This window comes from Pantherophis guttatus, chromosome 6, assembly GCF_059756535.1.
Source record: "Pantherophis guttatus breed Tessera chromosome 6, ASM5975653v1, whole genome shotgun sequence".
In the NCBI taxonomy this organism is placed as follows: domain Eukaryota; kingdom Metazoa; phylum Chordata; class Lepidosauria; order Squamata; family Colubridae; genus Pantherophis; species Pantherophis guttatus.
Window position 1 is genome coordinate 86027787 of NC_142068.1, and position 20050 is coordinate 86047836.

At 44.1% G+C, this 20050-nt stretch overlaps 1 long non-coding RNA gene across 2 annotated transcripts in view; it reads right to left on the reverse strand.

Moving 5' to 3' along the window:
- Positions 1-398: 398 nt before the first annotated feature.
- The window catches only part of LOC148113184 (uncharacterized), a 60138-nt gene continuing 40486 nt past the window's right edge, over positions 399-20050 (reverse strand). For both annotated transcript variants that reach the window (XR_015728534.1, XR_015728533.1), the window contains one exon: positions 399-597. This is a non-coding gene — a long non-coding RNA (uncharacterized LOC148113184). The remainder of the gene's footprint in view (positions 598-20050) is intronic.

Consider the following 20050-nt stretch of genomic DNA (forward strand, 5'->3'; position numbering starts at 1 on the left):
TGCACAGCCGGTTCCCGCCATTTCCTCTGGTTAGGGTTAGGGAGACAGAGCTGGAAATCAGGTAAGACGGCAAGAGGAGCCCCGTCTTGCTCCACGCACCCCAAAATAATAAGACCTCCTCAAAAATAAGGCTAAGTGCTTATTTCGGAGTTCAAAAAAATATAAGACAGGGTCTTATTTTCGGGGAAACATGGGTATCATCTCTTTCTTTCAAAGAACAGGACAATTCAAACCAAACGCATACAACCCCATTGGTTACTTACTGGAAGCACCCAAATTACATTGTACCGCTACTACCAATAGCTTTAACACATAGGTGAAGAAGCTTTAGAAGAAGTGTGCTCCAACCCAAGAGAAACTGAACACCAACATCTGGGTTCAAGAAAAGACTGACCTAATTGATGCCATCTCCATTCATTTTATTTTTGTCCACACTTACTTTCCCTTACATTTCGATGAATACACAAATACACACAATACAGAACAGCAATGCGATTTATTCTCTGAAAATGTGATCGAGAGCTTGACTTGATTCATCCCGTTTTCCTCTGTTTGTGCTCTGGCTGTCATTCCATCTGCTTCAATGCTTTTGGCTCCCTAGTAAATCAGAAAGTTCCTATGAGTGGAAAGAAAACTGTTGGGAAGTTAGTGTCAACCACTTATGTGTTGCCTATATCACACAATCATCCAGAACATCCATAGTATTCCTAAAAATTGAGATGGGGGAATTTCTTCAATATATTCAAGAAATCAGACAGATCCAAGAAGCAACTGGATTGGACCATCTAAACTGGTTCTCCATCCTTGCAGATGATCTTCTTGGCTGTCTGTATAAAATTGAGTGGAGAGTGGTTTGTGAAAAAGGCAACATGGAAGCTTCAACAAGCTTCACATCACTAGTATACATTATATGTGTCCAACTGCATGGTTGGGGCCCAAATTCTAATTAACACGAGAACATGGTTCATTCATCCTTCTTCTTTCCAGAGGTCCATGAAGCACACCAACCAGTGCTTTTGTTCAGGTTGCATATTTTGCTGGCAACTGAGCTGCAAATCAATAGCATGGTCTTTTGATAGTAAGGACTCCTTAATGTCACACTCTTGGTCACAACCAGATGGGAGACCAACCAGTGGTCGGTCCTTCCTTCCTTCCTTCCTTCTTTCCTTCCTTCCTTCCTTCCTTCCTTCCTCCCTTCCTTCCTTCCTTCCTTCCTTCCTTCTTTCCTTCCTTGACCTTCCTTCCTTCTTTCCTTGACCTTCCTTCTTTCCTTCCTTGACTTCCTTCCTTCCTTGACCTATCTTCCTTCTTTCCTTGATCTTCCTTCCTTCCTTCCTTCCTTCCTTCCTTCCTTCCTTCCTTCCTTTCTTCCTTGACCTATCTTCCTTCTTTCCTTGATCTTCCTTCCTTCCTTCCTTCTTGCCTGCCTGCCTGCCTGCCCTCCTTCCTTCCTTCCTTGACCTATCTTCCTTCTTTCCTTGATCTTCCTTCCTTCCTTCCTTCCTTCCTTCCTTCCTTCCTTCCTTCCTTCCTTCCTTCCTTCCTTCCTTCCTTCCTTCTTGCCTGCCTGCCTGCCTGCCTGCCCTCCTTTCTGCCTTCCTTCCTTCCTTCCTTCCTTCCTTCCTTCCTTCCTTCCTTCCTTCCCTCCCTCCCTCCCTCCCTCCTCCCTCCTTCTTTCCTTCTCAAAGCCTCCCACCATATCTTCCTCTCTCTGCTGAATATGCCAGTTCCCACTAATATACTAAGAAATGATTAATAATTTCTTTAAAGGCATCATTTGGCATGATGGCAAAACATAAATTGTGCTGAAACTATTCATTGCTTCTTTCATTCATCTAAAATGGCATATCCTTCCAATGATTTTTTTCAATATGATTTTAGTTCAAATTCCCTGTTCAATGGCTTTGGGTAGCATATTGTTCAGTGCATATTTCGTTGGGTGGGATGCATGGGAATCATGTAAAGTGTACATAATTGGTGATGGTTATGATAGCACTACCAATAACAACAGTTATTCACATGAATCATACATTCATGTGAATAATAGAGGAATGGATATCAACAGGCAGAAGATAAGATTTGATCAAAATGGGGAGGGGAGTGCGTGTTTTGGGTGACAGCAAGCAAAGATTTCAAAATATTCAGCTGCCTCTGAAAGATATATTGAGGCTGGAAGATATGTAATAAATGTCTACAGAAACACATTGAACTTCCTATAATTGCATCTGGTGATACGCTGGATCAGACAAGTCAACTTAAAAAGCATCCACTCCTAGAGACTTCAACAGTTTCCTGGAGGCACAATTCTTTCCTTCCTGTTTGATGTCTTTTCTGAGGAAGAACAGAAGAGCCTGAAAATATGCAATATTGATCCTGACTCTCTTTTGCCAATAGTGAATATGATCAGAAAGCAACAGGAGGTCATTCGGTTTGCCATTTCCTTTGGCACAGACAATGCTGTTTCAAATTAGCAGGAAGTCCAACATTTCACCATTGCCCCAAAGTCTGCTTGTTCAGAAAATCCATTCCTAGATCAAAAACCACCATGCTGGTCTCTTGGTAGTTATAGCTACTAAAACATACCTTGGTCAGATGTAACAGACTTTTCATAATGTGAACCAGTAGTAAGGCGAGAGGATTGTAAGCAAATGTTATTATAAGCAAAACTATTATAAGCAAACGGTTACAGGAATTGGGCATGTCTAGTCCTGTGATGGCGAACCTATGCCACAGGTGTCACTCACTGCCCTCTCTGTGGGCACGTGAACCATCGCCCCACTTCGGCTCCGTCCCAGATGTGTGCATGCCTCCCGCTGGCCAGCTGGTTGGGTCTCTGCCGCGCATGTGCAGGGGATGGGCTGCGTGCAGGGGGCCAGAGGAGCATGCGTGGGGAGTGAGACATGGGGGGCATGTGCACATGCGTGGGGGTGGAGTGCATGTGGGGGCTGCGCATGCATGTGCAGGGGGCGGGCAGGGGCGCATGCAAGGGGGCATGCACGCATTGCATTTTGGGGGTTCCACCGCATGCGTGCATGTTCAACACTCGGTCCAGAAAAAGTTAGCCATCACTTGTCTAGCCTAATGAAATGAAGGGCTAGGGGAGACATGATAGCAGTCTTCCAATATTTGATGGGCTCCAACAAAGATGACGGGGTCAAACTATATTCCAAAGCACCAAAAGGCAAGACAAGAAACAATGGATGGAAACTAACCAAGAAGAGAAGCAACCTAGAACTAAGAAGAAACTTCCTAATGGCAAGAGCAATCAACCAATGGAATAACTTACCTTCAGAAGTTGTGTGTGCCCCCCATCACGGGAAGGTTTCAAAAAGAGACTGGACAACCATTTGTCTGGAATGGTATAGGGCAGTGATGTCTAACCTTTTCTGGACTGAGTGCTCAAAGGGCGTGCAAGCGCCTGGACCCCCAAAATGCAATGCGCTTGTAGCCCCCTGCATTCACTCTGCCCCCCTGTGCATGCGGATGTGCCCCTGCATGTGCCCCCCCGCATGTGCCCTGAGCATGCGTGTGTAGTCCCCGGCACATGGCCCATCCTCCGCACATGTGCAGCAGAGACCCAAAGACCAGCTGGCCAGTGGGAGGCACATGCACATGTGCAGTGGAGCTGGAATGGGGCAACGGCTTGCGTGCCATCAGAGGGGGCGCTGCGTGCCACCTCTGGCACATGTGCCATAGGTTCGCCATCATGGCTACACGGCTCAAGCAGGAGGTTGGACTAGAAGTCCTCCGAGGTCCCTTCCAACTCTATTATTCTAAGTTCGATGTCTTTTGGCAGTGGTCGAATAATTGAGAAGTTGTGGTAATACAATGACAACATTCTGCAGCCAAGAGAAGATACCGGAGTAAAAATTGGAGCGCTGGATTTAGGTCACTTAACACAGAAGGACTGATTGATTATATTTCCAATAAGTGGGCATATTAATATCTAAAATCAGGTGGGATAGGTAATTACGCTCACCTTATCTATGTGTATCTAAGAACAACAAGAATAGCAGCATATCCTTAAGCTTTTCAGAGGTAACAGTACAAAAATCACAACTTAAAAGGGAAACAAACATATAGTGGGAATGGGTGAAGCAGTGAAAAGAATCTTCAATTCCTAAAATATCACATGCCCTGCAAGGATGGAACAATGAATTAAAAATGAGTAATTTAGGATAATGTTTGAACATTTGTTAGTCTCCAGTCAGCAAGTATTGTTACTGATTGATAGCTGCAGATGTCCAGCTGGTGGAAAGCTCACAAACAATTCATGCCTTAACATCAGCAGAGAGAAAAACAAAATATGCAGTCCCATTTTTACTTTGCTTTGAATGCTGAGTGCCTTTAAGAGCTTCTTACGACTTGATGGTGTAACAGGCTGATTAAATGTTGATCAGAAGTTCTCAAGGTGAGCAGAAACGGGATGATTCCATCTATCTATCGGTTCCAACTTTTACCCAGTTTTTGTTAACTTTAAATGCTGTTGTTTTTAAGGTTTTAATAACTCTACTAATGTTTTTTTATGATGTTGCTCAGCAACAGTGAGATGGGGGGAACATAAAGAAGGAAGAAGTGGTGAAATCCATTTTTTTTTACTACTGGTTCTGTGGGCGTGGCCTGGTGGGCATGGTGTGGCTTAGTGGGCGTGCCTTGATGGGCATGGCAGGGGAAGGATACTGCAAAATCTTCACTCCCACCCCACTCGGGGACCAGCCAGAGGTGGTATTTGCCGGTTCTCAGAACTACTCAAAATTTCCGCTACTGGTTCTCCAGAACCTGTGAGAACCTCCTGGATTTCACTCCTGGAAGGAAGGAAAAAAGGGACGGAGGGAGGGAGGAAAAGAAAGATGGAAGCACAAAGTTTACTTAGCATTGCATTTTCCACACAGGCACATAAGGCCATTGAGCTGAGACCTGTAGGTGACCTCAAGGTTTGTGATGCAGCTCTAAGGTTTCTTCATATATCTTAGATCAGCTTTCAGATTAATGAAGATAAGAAAAGAAAGAAAGAGGAGAAGAGAAGAGAAGAGAAGAGAAGAGAAGAGAAGAGAAGAGAAGAGAAGAGATGAGATGATGAGAAGAAGGAAGGAAGGAAGCAGGGGGAAGGCAGGAAAGGAATAGAAGGGAAGAAAGAGGAGAATAGAAGGGAGGGAGGGAGGGAAGGGAAGGGAGGAAGGAAGGAAGGAGATGGGAATGAGAGGAAGGGAGGGAGGGAGGAAAAAAGGAAGGCAGGAGGGAGGCAGTGAGGGAGGGAGGGAGGGAGGGAGGGAAGGAAGGAAGGAAGGAAGGAAGGAAGGAAGGAAGGAAGGAAGGAAGGACATGGGAATGAGAGGGAGGGAGGGAGGGAGGAAAAAAGGAAGGCAGGAGGGAGGCGGTGAGGGAGGGAGGGAGGGAAGGAAGGAAGGAAGGAAGGAAGGACATGGGAATGAGAGGGAGGGAGGGAGGGAGGAAAAAAGGAAGGCAGGAGGGAGGCAGTGAGGGAGGGAGGGAGGGAGGGAGGGAGGGAGGGAAGGAAGGAAGGAAGGAAGGAAGGAAGGAAGGAAGGAAGGAAGGAAGGAAAGAAGGAAGGAAGGAGATGGGAATGAGAGGGAGGGAGGGAGGAAAAAAGGAAGGCAAGAGGGAGGCAGTGAGGGAGGGAGGGAGGGAGGGAGGGAAGGAAGGAAGGAAGGAAGGAAGGAAGGAAGGAAGGAAGGAAGGAGATGGGAATGAGAGGGAGGGAGGGAGGAAAAAAGGAAGGCAAGAGGGAGGCAGAGAGGGAGGGAGGGAGGGAGGGAGGGAAGGAAGGAAGGAAGGAAGGAAGGAAGGAAGGAAGGAAGGAAGGAAGGAAGGAAGGAAGGAAAAGAAAGATGGAAGCACAAAGTTTACTTAGCATTGCATTTTCCACACAGGCACATAAGGCCATTGAGTTGGGACCTGTAGGTGACCTCAAAGTTTGTGATGCAGTTCTAAGGTTTCTTCATATATCTTAGATCAGCTTCCAGGTTAATGAAGACAGATTAATGGCAGAATGGAGAAAAACATGCTGAATTATCCTTAACAGTTTGATTCCCAATAAGAATAGATTTAAGCCTCTCCTTCAAGTGAGAACCAGGAAACCAGATTTAGTGTGTGGTGGTTTGTTTTGTTTTTTTTTCCTTTTTCTTTCCTCAGCCAGCCTTCAGGTTTTACTTTCTGGTTTTGCTAGGTTTCGATAATTGCTAGGCAACAAGGTAGAACTGACGGCATGAGGTGTGATATAGCATTTTGAGAGGATCAAGACCCAATGACATTTAATGAGAGGAGAGTTCTGCTGGAAAAAAAAAAACAGTTTCTAAGAAATGCAGGTAATGTCCAAAGTCTCCAGAGGATATTAAAAATAAACATTCAGTGTGCATTTCGTATCTCAGTATATGTTTCATTTTCTTTTTTTTACACTGGGCACTCCCTAATTTCCAAAGCATAGGCAGAAAAAGCAGAAGAGGAAGCAGAAAAAAAGCTGCTGAAAAAAAAAATTATCCATAATTAGGGTGAGAAACCACACCACATTCTTCCTGTATAACAAATGCTGATTGATTAAAACTGGGAGTATCTACAATATACCCTTGCAATTCATCATAAAATGCAAAGCGGGCCATAATTTGCTATTTCTGCTTCAGCTATTCTTAGGATGATTATTGATTTCTATTTTGGGTTTGTGTCCTCTCTCTGTATTCTTATCTCCCCGTTTGCATGTTTGCTATTTTGAAATGTACCCGTGATCTTTTTTTTTTTTTTTCATTCTGATTTTATTTAAAGAGTGCAACACCGAACAAATTAAAAAGCGCAATAAGGAACAAAAACAAAACAGCACAAAAGCTAAAGAAAAACAGACCCTTTGGGAGAATACAAAGGAGACATATAATCTTAAGGACAGAGTCCATGTCCAGGTCTTGGCTGGGTTCTAAATTTTTTTACTACCGGTTCTGTGGGCGTGGCTTATTTTATGGGCGTGGCTTGATGGTCATGTGACAATTATTTAGGATTTAGCAGAGGTACTGGTCTACCAGGCTTTTAACTGCTTGCAGAGCTGTACCGATCAGTTTTTTTGCTTCTAGCCATCAGCTGGGGCTCAGGAGGCAGTAATAGATTGGGGGTGGGGCCAAATAAAAGGTAAGAATAACGCGGGGGGTGGGTGGGGGGTGGAGGGGCGGGGGGGCAGAACCGGTTTGGTGACGTCATATCGTCACCGTTACCGGCTCGGCAGAACCAGGCGGAACCGGGAGGAAGCCACCACTGGTCCAGGTACATGGAAAGCTGTGATATTGAAAGGAAATGGATATATTTGTGTAAACCAAAGTAGCTGGACCTTCTCTTCGGCCTGCACTCTTGCAGTTATTACACAACACCAGGAAAATGTGTGTTTGGTTTAAGGTAAGGGTACGTGACCTGTGGGCAGTGGCCCACTATTGGGCTGTGGCTGTGAGTTGCGTGGCAGGATGGCACACGTGCGTGCTCGCTCGCATCCCCACTCATGCGAGAGGTGGGGGGGCAGCACTTTCAGTTCCACTTGCACGAGTGGGAGGTGCGCATGCAAGTCCGCTCACACAAAATAATCCCTACATTCCCCCCTTCACCCTCTTCACTGGGCCGCGATCCCAGAAAAGTTGAGGAACATTGGTGGAACTGAAACAGGAGCTTTGGGTCAGTGGTGGGTTTCAAAATTTTTACTACCGGTTCTGTGGGTGTGGCTTGGTGGGCGTGGCGTGGCGTGGCTTGGTGGGTGTGGCTTGGTGGACATGGCAGGGGAAGGATACTGTAAAATCTCCTTTCCCACCCCACTCCAGGGGAAGGATCCTGCAAAATCCCCATTTCTTCCCAATCAGCTGGGATTCGGGAGGCACAGAATAGATGGGGGTGGGGCCAGTCAGAATTTTTACTACCGGTTCGCCAAACTACTCAAAATTTCTGCTACCGGTTCTCCAGAACTGGTCAGAACCTGCTGAAACCCACCTCTGCTTTGGGCTAACCTCTACCTCATGAGGAAACACTTTGGGAGATTGATTTATTTAGCGTATGGCAAATATTTGGATTTATAGTGATTCAAATGTTAATATCCAATCCACCCAGCCATTCAAGGACAGGACGGTTTATGTTGAAAAAATCAGACATTGGGCTGGTGTAAGCTCTTTTTTAAAAAATATTTTTTATTGTACATTTTCCTTCATTTTACATCACAATTCCAATTTTGCAACAGTGATATGCTGGTTGTATTAGCACCTCTTTAAATATACATGATGTTATACATCCTAATTACGACATTTTTCTCTTATTCATGCAGTATAGTCCATAAAAAAAAAAGGTAACTTGATATTGTACCACATACTTATATCTATTATTTCCTTGGTTCTAACATAATCCTCTATACATTTATCACTCTATATATTGTGGTTTACAAGTACTAATATTGCTTACAATACCTAGTCTTTTATGTAGCTTTATACCTGTATGTGTTTCTAGCTTGTTAATCCTCTTTCATCATGGTGTAAGCTCTTGATGGACATTCGGACATAATGTGGTGGATGTTTTGTCGAGGAACACCAGAGTCACACTGAGAGATGGAGACAAGACACCATTTAAACAATGAGTCCTGGCAGATACCACGTTGGGTACGGATCCTGTTCAGAGTTGACCAATGCTGGTGAGGAAGGTTAAAACCTGGCACCTTTTGTGTAGGGTCATCTACATATCTGCCTGTATCTGGGCGTTCAGCAGCCCATTTGGCTTTCCACATTGTGTTGACATCAAAGTTGTCAGACAGCTGTTGAGCGAGTACCAGAGAGGGCTTCCTGGATTTAAGCCTGCCAGTAGATAGATGAGGAAGATCAGCATGCACAGGAAGAAGTGGGTTTCTCATCATTTTGTTATACTCCTTCACTAAGGCTTTCTGCCTTCGTAGGGCTGGTGGTGCAATGTGGCTCAAGTCAGGGAGCCAGCAAGTAGGAGTAGATTTTATGCAACTGCTTATGATCCTCATTGGGGATCACTTTGGGAGAATCACTGGAGCATAAATAAAATATCAGTTTGTCCCTCTGTGCCATTTTCCTGGCTTTACCATTCATGCCTCGGATGTTGGGGAGAGGATTAGAAGAAGCACCCACCACGTGTAAAATGATACTTTGAACTACTATTTTGATAAACTAGTTCATTTAGTGCCTTTTATTGAAGTAACTCAATGGTGCAGCAAAAAACTAATGATGTATTCCACGAAACAAATAAGCTTGAGATATGCAGACTGCGGTGATTTAGCAACTGAATTTCCTGGACAACATCACTCCATTCTCCCTTTTCTTCTGGATCTAAGAGGGAACAGAACATTCTGATCCTCTTCCAAATTTGATGACTTTTGGGTGTCTCTACTTTAAATGATAGAAGTTTGAGAGAAATAATGAATGCTAGCTAAAACTTAACAAAATTAAAGGATAGCATTGATATTTCTGCTAATTGTATGGAGATAGTTGGAGATAGATCAAACTGGACAAGTTCAGACATACCGGATTTTTAGGATTGTAAGACGCACCAGACTATAAAATGCACCTAAATTTAGAAGAGGAAAACAACAACAAAAAGGTTTTTGGCCTCAATGTGCCCCATTTTCGGACCTTTTTTCTGCCCATTTTCTAGGCTGTTTTCAGCCCATTTTTTAGGCTTTTTGCGGCCCGTTTTTTTTTTTGGCTTTTTTGGCCCATTGTTAAGGCTTTTTTCAGCCTGTTTTTGAGGCTTTTTTGGCTTGTTTTTGAGGCTTTTTTTGGCCTGTTTTCAAGGCTTTTTTCTGCCTGTTATTGAGGCTTTTTCTGGCCCATTTTTTAGGTTTTTTTGGCCCATTTTTGAGGCTTTTTTCGGCCTGTTTTTTCAGTTATTTTCTGCAAGAAAGCAATATGATTTTACATGCTGACATGCTAAAATGTTCAGGTACTTGAATACCCACAGCAGAGAGGAATATATTTTAATTTAATTTAATTTAATTTCGAATTTATATACCGCCCTTCTCCCTGAGGACTCAGGGCGGTGTACAGCCAAGATAAAAAACATAGAATACAAATATTAAAACATTTAAAAATATATATAAAATTTGGCCCAAAAAATTAAAAATCGCAGACTAATTAAAAGGATTTAAAAATTTTAAAATTTCTTCTTAAGCCAACCCGGCTTGCTGAAAAAGATAGGTTTTCAGGGAACGACGGAAGGCATTGAGGTCCTGGATTCTTCTTATCTCCGGGGGCAACTGATTCCAGAGGGTGGGAGCCCCCACAGAGAAAGCCCTCCCCCTGGGGGCCACCAGCCTACATTGTTTGGCTGATGGCACCCTGAGGAGGACCTCTCTGTGGGAGCGCACGGGTCGATGGGAGGTCATCGGTAGCAGCAGGCGGTCTCGGAGATAGCTAGGCCCTATGCCATGGAGCGCTTTAAAGGTGATAACCAACACCTTGAAGCGCACCCGGAAGACCACCGGGAGCCAGTGCAGCTCGCGCAGGAGTGGTGTTACATGGGAGCGCCATGTTGCTCCCATCACTACCCGCGCTGCTGCGTTCTGGACCAGTTGGAGCCTCCGGGTGCTCTTCAAGGGGAGCCCCATGTAGAGAGCATTGCAGTAATCAAGGCGAGAGGTGACGAGGGCATGAGTGACTGTGCACAGGGAATCCCGATCAAGAAAGGGCCGCAACTGGCGAATCAGGCGAACCTGATAAAAGGTCCCCCTGGTAACAGCCGTCAGATGTTCCTCCAAAGACAGCTGCCTATCCAGGAGGACTCCCAGATTGCGAGCCCTTTCAGTGGGGGCCAAAGACTCGCCCCCAATAGTCAGTGATGGAGTCAACTGACTATATCGGGATGCCGGGAGCCACAGCCACTCAGTCTTGGAAGGGTTGAGCCTGAGCCTGTTCCTCCCCATCCAGATCCGCACAGCCTCCAGGCACTGGGACATCACTTCAAGGGCATCGTTGGGGTGGCCTGGGGTGGAGATGTACAGCTGGGTGTCATCAGCGTACTGGTGGGATCTCACCCCAAAGCCACGGATGATCTCGCCCAGCGGCTTCACATAAATGTTGAACAGAAGGGGCGAGAGGACCGATCCCTGCGGCACTCCACAAATGAGAGGCCTCGAGGTCGACCTCTGCCCCCCTGCCAACACAAACTGCGACCGGTCGGAGAGAAAGGAGGAGAACCACCGTAACACGGTGCCTCCCACCCCCAACTCTTCCAGCCGGTGCAGCATGATACCATGGTCGATGGTATCAAAAGCCGCTGAGAGATCTAATAGGACCAGAACAGAGGAATAACCCCTGTCCCGAGCCCTCCAGAGATCATCAACCAGCGCGACCAATGCCGTTTCCGTGCTGTGCCCAGACCTGAAACCTGACTGGAACGGATCCAGATAGGATGTTTCCTCCAGGAATTGTGGAAACTGTTGCGCGACCACACTCTCAACAACCTTCGCAATGAAGCGAAGGTTGGAGACAGGACGATAGTTAGCCAATATTGCTGGGTCCAGGGACGGCTTCTTGAGGAGAGGCCTCACCACCGCCTCTTTCAGGGCAGCGGGGAAGTGACCCTCACTCAAGGAAGCATTAATAACGCCCTGGAGCCAGCCTCGTGTAACCTCCCAGGAAGCCAGTACCAACCAGGAGGGACACGGGTCCAGTAAACATGTGGCCGCACTAAGTCTCCCCAAAATCCTGTCCACATCATCGGGAGTCACAGCATCAAACTCCTCCCAGATAACATTCTCAAGACTGTTCCTCGTCACCCTGCCCTGATCTACCCAGTCAGAGTCCAAATCCCCCCGGATCTGAGCGATTTTGTCATACAGGTATTGTCCGAAATCCTCCGCCCTGCCTTCTAAGGGATCCTCCCGCACTCCCAGATGGAGCAGGGCGCGGGTCACCCTAAACAGGGTGGCCGGACGATTCCCTGATGACGCAATAGAGGCGGAAAAGTAGTTAGACTTACTGTCTAACTGTCACGAATTGAAGAATGTAAATATAGAAACAGATAAATAAAACTGGACTGGAGACATTGCCTTCACCTTGTCCTGGATTCCAGAAATCTTTCAGTTTCTGTTCAACTTATGTAGGTCTGAATCAGAAGGCAATGGTTGCAGTTGATAATCTTGTGACAAATTAAGGTGTGTGATCAGAATCACTGTTACTATGCTACAGTACTGGCAAATGTGCTGAAAGAGATTTATTTCTGGAATTAAACTCCCTGAATAGGTTGCCCAGGGCTTGTGTAGCCCCTTCACACTTATTTCATACCTTTGCTGCTTCAAAATATTTACCTGATAGATCTAAGAAATCCTACTGTGGCCATCATTTCATTCTATGTACATAGTTCTTTTCTCTTCAATCTCTCTATCTGTCCCTTTGATCCCCCATCCCACAGCTACCTCTTAAAAGAAAAGCAGCTCTTTACACAAAAGAGTAAAAAGCCATTGCTTAGATTATTTCGGGAGACCTCTAGAATTTAAGAATAGCTTGTAAGGAAGCTTTTCCATCTGTAGCGACTGCACAAAGTACAATGCAGTCGGCTGAGTGGATTTATGGATGTGAAGGTATAAGAAAACATCAACAGAGTTGAGAATCACTGTTGTAGCTCCTGCCACAAGAATCATTCCTTTCTAACATCAATCAATATCCTGTGAATCAAAACATTTTAAAAATTTACTGTGTAGCGTGCATATTATGTGGCATCATTGTGTAAGATATCAATGTATATTTTATACTTTTTTATTTATGTGTGTTATTTTTGCAAATAACTCAAGACAACAAACGTATCCAACACACCTTCCACTTCTTAGCTTCCCTACAACAACAACAGCCCTGTGAGGTTGGTTGGGCTGAGAGAGAGCGAGAGAGAGAGGGACTGGTCTAAATTTACTCAGCTGACTTTTGTGCTTGAGACAGGACTAGAACTCACTCTCTCCTGGTGATTCACCCAATTGGCTTTCATACCTAAGGTGCGACTTCAACTCAGAGCCCCTGCTCTCTAGCCTGGTGCTTTAACCATTAGACCAGTGGATTTGATGCTATGTGATCTGATATGAATACCAACCAAACCCATCTGTGGGGCCGTGGCCAGGGAGGGCTTTTTATCAGGTTCGCCTGATTTGCCAGTTGCGTCCCTTTCTGGATCGGGACTCCTTACACACAGTCACTCAGGCACTCGTCACTTCCCGCCTGGACTACTGCAGTGCTCTCTACATGGGGCTCCCTTGAGGAGCACCCGGAGGCTCCAACTGGTGCAGAATGCGGCCGCGTGGGGGATTATGGGAGCGAGAGGGCGCTCCCATGTGACACCTCTCCTGCGTGAGCTGCATTGGCTTCCAGTGGTCTTTCAGGTGCACTTCAAGGTGTTGGTCACCACCTTTAAAGCACTCCATGGCATAAGACCTGGGTATTTGCGGGACCGCCTTCTGCTGCCAATAGCCTCCTACTGACCAGTACGCTCCCACAGAGAGGGACTCCTCAGGGTGCCGTCAGCCAGGCAATGTTGGCTGGTGACCCCCAGGGGGAGGGCTTTCTCTGTGGCAGCTCCTGCCCTCTGGAACGATTTGCCCCCGGAGATACGAAGGATATCGGATCTCCGGGTCTTTCGCCGTGCCCTAAAAAATTTTCTTTTCCATCAAGCAGGGCTGGCGTGAACCTCCCCCCCTTTTCTAGCTTTTTTAGTTTTTTAAATTGTCAATGGGTTTTAGTTTGAATGTTTTAAATTTTGTGGCCAAAGTCATGAAATTCTTTTAAAAATTTTAAATTTTGTATTGGTATGTGTTTTAGTTTTGGCTGTGCACCGACCTGAGTCCACTAGGAGAAGGGTGGTATACAAATTGAATAAAATAAATAAATAAATAAATCTGTTTTAAGGAGGAACGGTATCAAGATCATGTGAAGTGGTAGTACCACTTCATAAAGCCTTAGTAAGACCACACTTCGAATACTGCATCCAGTTCTGTTCACCATGATACAAAAAAGATGTCGAGAATCCAAATTCACCCCTGGCTGGCCCTGCCCACCCCACTCCACCCCACCCCATCCCTTCTGCCCCTCCCCTCCCTTCCCCTCCCAGGAGTCTCCACATGGCCCATTTTGGATGTGAGGTAAGTGCAGGGCCCACGTGGAGGCTTGGGGAAAAACAGGCCTCCCGAAAGTTCCAGAAGTCTGGAAACGGGCCCGTTTCCATCCTCCGGAGGGCCTCCGGAGCCCAGGGGAGGCAATTTTCACCCTCCCAGAGGCTCAAGGAAAGCCTCTGGAGCCTGGGGAAGGTGAAATGCTCCTCCCTACCATGGTGCAGGAGGGTGACTTGGCCACGCCTACCGTGGCCACACCCTCCCAGCAACCGGGCAGAGAACCCGTTGCTGAAATTTTTGAAGCTCACCCCTGGGGTTGACCTATTCACCAAAGCACCTGAAGGCAGGACAGACAAGAAGTAATGAATGAGAGCTTGTCAAAGAAAGACCCCAAAAAGAATAAGGGGACATTTCCTGACAGTGAGAACAAGTGATCAGTGGAACAGCTTGCCTTCAGAAGTTGTGAATGCTCCATCACTGGAGGTTTTTAAGAAGAGATTGGATAACCATTTGTCTGAAATGGTATAGGGTTCTTTTCAACTCTGTTATTTTGCATTCTATCCTGCATTGTTTCATTTTTTAAAAAAGATGAATAAACAATGTAATATATTTCATTTTTTAAAAAGATGAATAAAAAATGAATAAACAATCAAAGTTTTATGGAAACTTTGACGACTGATTGTCTTACACAGGTAGAACATCAACCCATCCAGGGATTTACCACAACTGGAGGAATGTGGATGAGTGGGGAACATACCAATCCAATCATTTAAATTTCTATCCCTAACTCAGCTCATCATTAAGAGTAACAGGGCATTCAAGCTCATTTTCTAAAGTTATCTACATAATATTAACCATTAATTAATATCATTGGCCTTTCTCAATTACTAGTGCTGATAGGTCAATAAAATAAAACTCAAGACAAATATGAAGTTTCTAAAGCTTCAATCAAGATATCTATATCTATCTATCTATTTACATATATATATATATATATATATATATATATATATATATATATATATATATATATATAGTGTATTTCCTAAAACTAGCTAATAACACCACTTTTTTTTTCTTTTCTTTTTTTTGGAGTAGTACCATAAAATTATATATCAATGGAAAGATAATTGAATCAAGAATGTAATGCAATAACTTTTATGAAGAGTTTGCTATTGGAATAGCAGTTGTGGTATAAAGAACCTTTAGCATGGATTACGGCCTTACAACATTTTCCCATGGAGTGAACCAAGTCTTTAAGTTCTGCAGCTGTTCTAATGTGAAACCAAGATTGAAGGATGGCTTCTATTAACTGGGTTTTATTGCTGGATCGCTTCTGACTAACAAGTTTCTTTAGTCGGCTCCATAGATTTTCAATTGAGTTAAGTCTGGGCTATTCCCAGGCCATTTCAGCAATGGAATAGGATTATCTTGAAACTCAAAAAAAAAAAGAAAAAAAAAAGTGGTGTTATTAGCTATCAAACCTCAAAAATACACTTTTCCCAAAAGGTTTCCACAATTTTGGCCACTACTGTATGTAGTATTTGGCATGAAGACATGGGAAAGAGCAGACTGTGACACGTACGAGTGTCCAAGCATGTTGTATCTCTCAGCTGTAACTATTCCCAAAAGGACAAATGCAGAAGAATCTCTGGAAATCTGTTTATCAAGACAAGAACTCTGCTCCTAAGGAATGATTTTTAAGGCTTACTCAGTTGTTTGTGAAGTACAATCTGGGAAACAAATGCCCTATCACATTCATTGTGAAAAGATACCCACTGTGAAAAAATAATAATGAGGAATTTGATCTTCCTGGAGGGAAAGAAAAAGCTTAATTATAAGATAAAATATCAAATTAAGTAAAAAAAATAAATAAGCAGTGCATCTTTTATACACTCATTTATTCACAACAATTAGTCATAATCTTCAATGCAGGAACCTGTTTATCGTTCACATAACTTCGTTAAGGTACCAGATGCTTCCTTGCGAATAAATGAATCATCATTATATGCTCCAGGGAAATCCAGCTCTTGAGATTTGTGTGTGCACATTTAGAGTTGTGAGAGGAATGGGAGTGGGGGGGATCTGCTATGGATTTCTATGGAAACCAGTTGGCACAACCCAGCAAAAACACAATTGTGCAATCAACACAATTTGCTGGCCTCTCTCGTACACAGTCCAATTTCTGCACAAGACACTCGGTCTTTGCAGAAGACAAATGCAAATTTCAGGAAAAATTACTTTTGAAGCATGCATTTTAAGAGTAATTATATTAATTCCTCTTCTTCCTCCCACCCACCCCAAAATAGTTAGAGAAGGAGAAACTAGATAAATATATGTTCTTTTTTTTTAAAAAAAAATCAAGACAGACATGTTACATTTAAAACAATCCTCATCGTGCATCTTTGTGAAACCTTCGTAGATTAGGAAAATTTGCAAAGTACAAACAGGTGCATATTTTGGTTATCCTTTGTTAATAATATGCCTGAAAAAGCTAACAAGCTAGAATGATACCCTAGTCACTGATGAATCAATTTTGATGAGGTTGCTTGTTGAACCAGACGTTTTTCACAGCTGAGATGAAGAAAGGGAGTACCCCTGAATCTTGAAAACAGTGTCTGGTATCCTTTGAGGATCCCTATTTCCATGGTTAGGCATCCTAATGCAATCAAGGGTGTTCACGGGAGATCAAAATATGTAAGACGATGAGTGTAGCATTGCGATGGAAGGACCACCTGTACATGCAGATTTGGATTCTCATGAATGTCCCTACATGTGTGGAGTTACTTTCCAAGTATATTATCAGGACTCACATTTTCCCACCCTTTGGCTAATAGTGTTGTGGCCCTCCAACTGCCAGCAGAGCTGGGAGCAGACTTGGATGAGGAGGAGGTTGGGGAGAAACTTGGGCCAGTCCTGAAGTTTGGGGAAGGCTCTGATGGATGCTCTGTGTCGGAAGTAGAGATAGAGCCAGGACCGTCCGACATTTCCCAGCTGCCTTCGAAGTCAGAGATAAGTGGGGAAGAAGAACAGCTGGGGCCTGTTCCAAATTCGTGTATGCACAGAGCTGTCAGGAGAAGAGAACAACTGAGGAACAGGGGCCAACTCAGGAAGAAAGACACACGTGGACACTGAATGGCCCCTCCCTGGCTGGGGAATAAATCGAAGCAAAAGGGGAATGATGGTTGAAGGAAACAACAGTTCGTATTTCTTTCAGAAGATTTGCTTATTGTGGTTCGTGCCTCAGAGGCTTCTTGCCAGGAATTAATTTACAGCTTTGCAACTGGAAGTTCTCGGCCTGGCAATTATCCTGATAAGGTCTGTTATTGCAATTGACCCTTGGAAGGATTATTGCCTGGACTTTTCTGTGTGTGAATGCCATGAATTCAAAGTAGCTAAATAAAGAGGGGTTTTTTTTGGGAACAAGGAGTATGTGTTGTGGCCCACCAGTGGCCAGCGGAGCTGCAGCAGATCCACAAAGTGAGGAGGTTGGGGAGGAACATACGCCAGTCCTGGAATCTGGGGAAGGCTCTGATGAGGGCTCTGTGTTGGAGGCAGAGAGTGGGCCAGGGCCGTATATCAGTTATCACTGCCTTTGGAGTCATACATCAGTGAGGCAGATGAACAGCTGGAGCCTGTTCCCAGGGTGTGCATGCGCAGAGTTGCCAGATGAAGGGAACAGCTAAAGGACAAGGGTCGACTTGGGAGTAAGGCCATAGGTGAACGATGAATGGCCGCCCCAGAGGGGAAAAAAGAGGAGAGAAAGGGGAGTGGAGTTTGCAGGAGACAATTAATTCACCTAATTGGTTTATGACTCTCTGGAGATTTTTTGCCAAGTTTTGAAGGTATCTGACTGGCAGCTCTCCAAGCCAGATATGGTCTGTAACTGTAAATTCTCCCTTGAAAGACTTTGCTGAAGGTGAATGAGAGGAATTCACTGTTTGTTTCATAAAAGGGGTTTTGTTGGGACCAGGATTCTGCTTCATGGTTTTTGGGGAAGCCTAAGTCAGAACAGTCTTTTTCTTGGTTCTGCTAAGGCTGGGTCAGAAGAAATAGCGTCAAGCTTAACTAGAAGCACCTCTCTACCAGAAAGCAATTTTGTTTGCTTCTTGATGGTTTATCTATGGAGCTTCTCCGTCATCCAGATCATGGTTGATCCAAAAGTGTTTTTTTTCCAAGAGGCAACTGGACTTCATTTTTCCTTGAAGGCTTCTCACTTCTCGTCCAAGAAGCTTCTTCAGAACTTTGGAACTGAAGAAGCTTCTTGGATGAGAATATCTTCAAGAAAAAACAAAGTTCAGTTGCATTCTATATACATACACACATGCTTACTTACATACATACATACATACATACATACATACATACATACATACATACTCTTTTGGGTTCTCAGTGGTTGAATTCAAGATGGGTTCTTGAAAGGTATAACTCGGAACAGAAGGGACATGTGAAGCTGACGCAAGAAACGATAAAGTTGCTGCCATGCTTTAAGCTTAATTTCTGAGAAACAGCCCCCTTCTATTTGGCAACACATTTGTGTGTGTCTCGTGTGTGTGTGTGTTTGTGAAATTTGCAGATTTGCCCAACCTGCAGATCCTCACCGCTTCAGTATGAAATAGTGAAATATTAAATCAGACCTTTGATAAGATGCCAGAAGAGCCAGTATTGTAATGAAAAAGGAGCATTTGCTCATATTACATCTGCCACTATATATTATATCAACCCAGCTACAGGAAGGTGTTTTAGGATGACATTAGTAGCTGGCTGATTTGATTTTACTTTTTAAAAAGGAGGATATGCAATTTTAATTCCATTTATTTTGGCCAGTGTCACTTTCAACTTGAAAATGTGGGAGAGAGAAGGGGGAGGGAGAAAAGGAATCAGGGCAAATAAGGTGTCCCTACTGAATATTGATAAGCCATTTTTAAATTTATTAAGGTTATATACAGAGGTGCTCGTACGTGGTTTGCATTCTAGGAAGGAGCCTCAAGAGAACTGGCGATGCACGCCACATTCGGAGATTGCCAGAGCTACAAAAATAGCCAATTCAGCAGCTGAAAAGTGAAAATGGAAACTCATGTTTAATAACCACATGTTGACAATTCCATGTCCCGCTTAACTCCTTCAGGATTATTACAGATGAATAACCTGGCCCAGGGGTCACTTACAATGGCCACACATCCTTTATTATAAACGACAGTCTTTGATTTCAGAAAGCTATCCTTTAGATTTATTTATGTTTCAAAAACTCACCCCTGTCCTTTATTTTGGTCGCTTAACATTTGCCGTTCCATTTGTGGCACGGCCTTTCACAGTCATGATGCCGAATTGTCTTTTCAAAAGGAATTTATAGATACTCTCTGATTTTATGTATTTAAATTAGAACCGGCATCTCTGTAAAGGGATTTTGCTTTTGATTTCTCGGTTTTGCTTTTGATTTCTCGGTTTTGCTTTTGAATTTTCCTTGCTAAAGCAAAGTTATAAATGTAAAATATATGGTTTTTTTTTTTTTTCATTCTTAGGAATCTTGTTCGGATTTCTCCCTGTTCAGGTTCCCCTCACACATATGTGCTAGTAGTTCCCGACTCTAGGGGGCAGGGCTTGCCCACGTCTTTTAGTTTGATTCCGAGTAAGTAAGAATCTCGAATTAGGGGGAAACTTGCACCTGTTATCTCGTTCAACCATTTTTGAATCTTCTCCCAAAACTTCCTGATCTGAGGGCAGGTCCACCACTGGTGAAAAAAAGTACCCCTGACCGAATTGCACTTTCAACATTTGTCCGAGGATCCAGGGAACATTTTAGCTATCCTAGCTGGTGGGAGGTACCACCTATAAATCATTTTGTAGAAGTTCTCCTTGAATGCCACTGATAGCGTCAATTTCATTGATCTATTCCATATTGCCTGCCATTCTTCAAGTTGCACTGGTCTTCCTAAATTTCTCCCCCAGGCAATCATCGTATCTTTT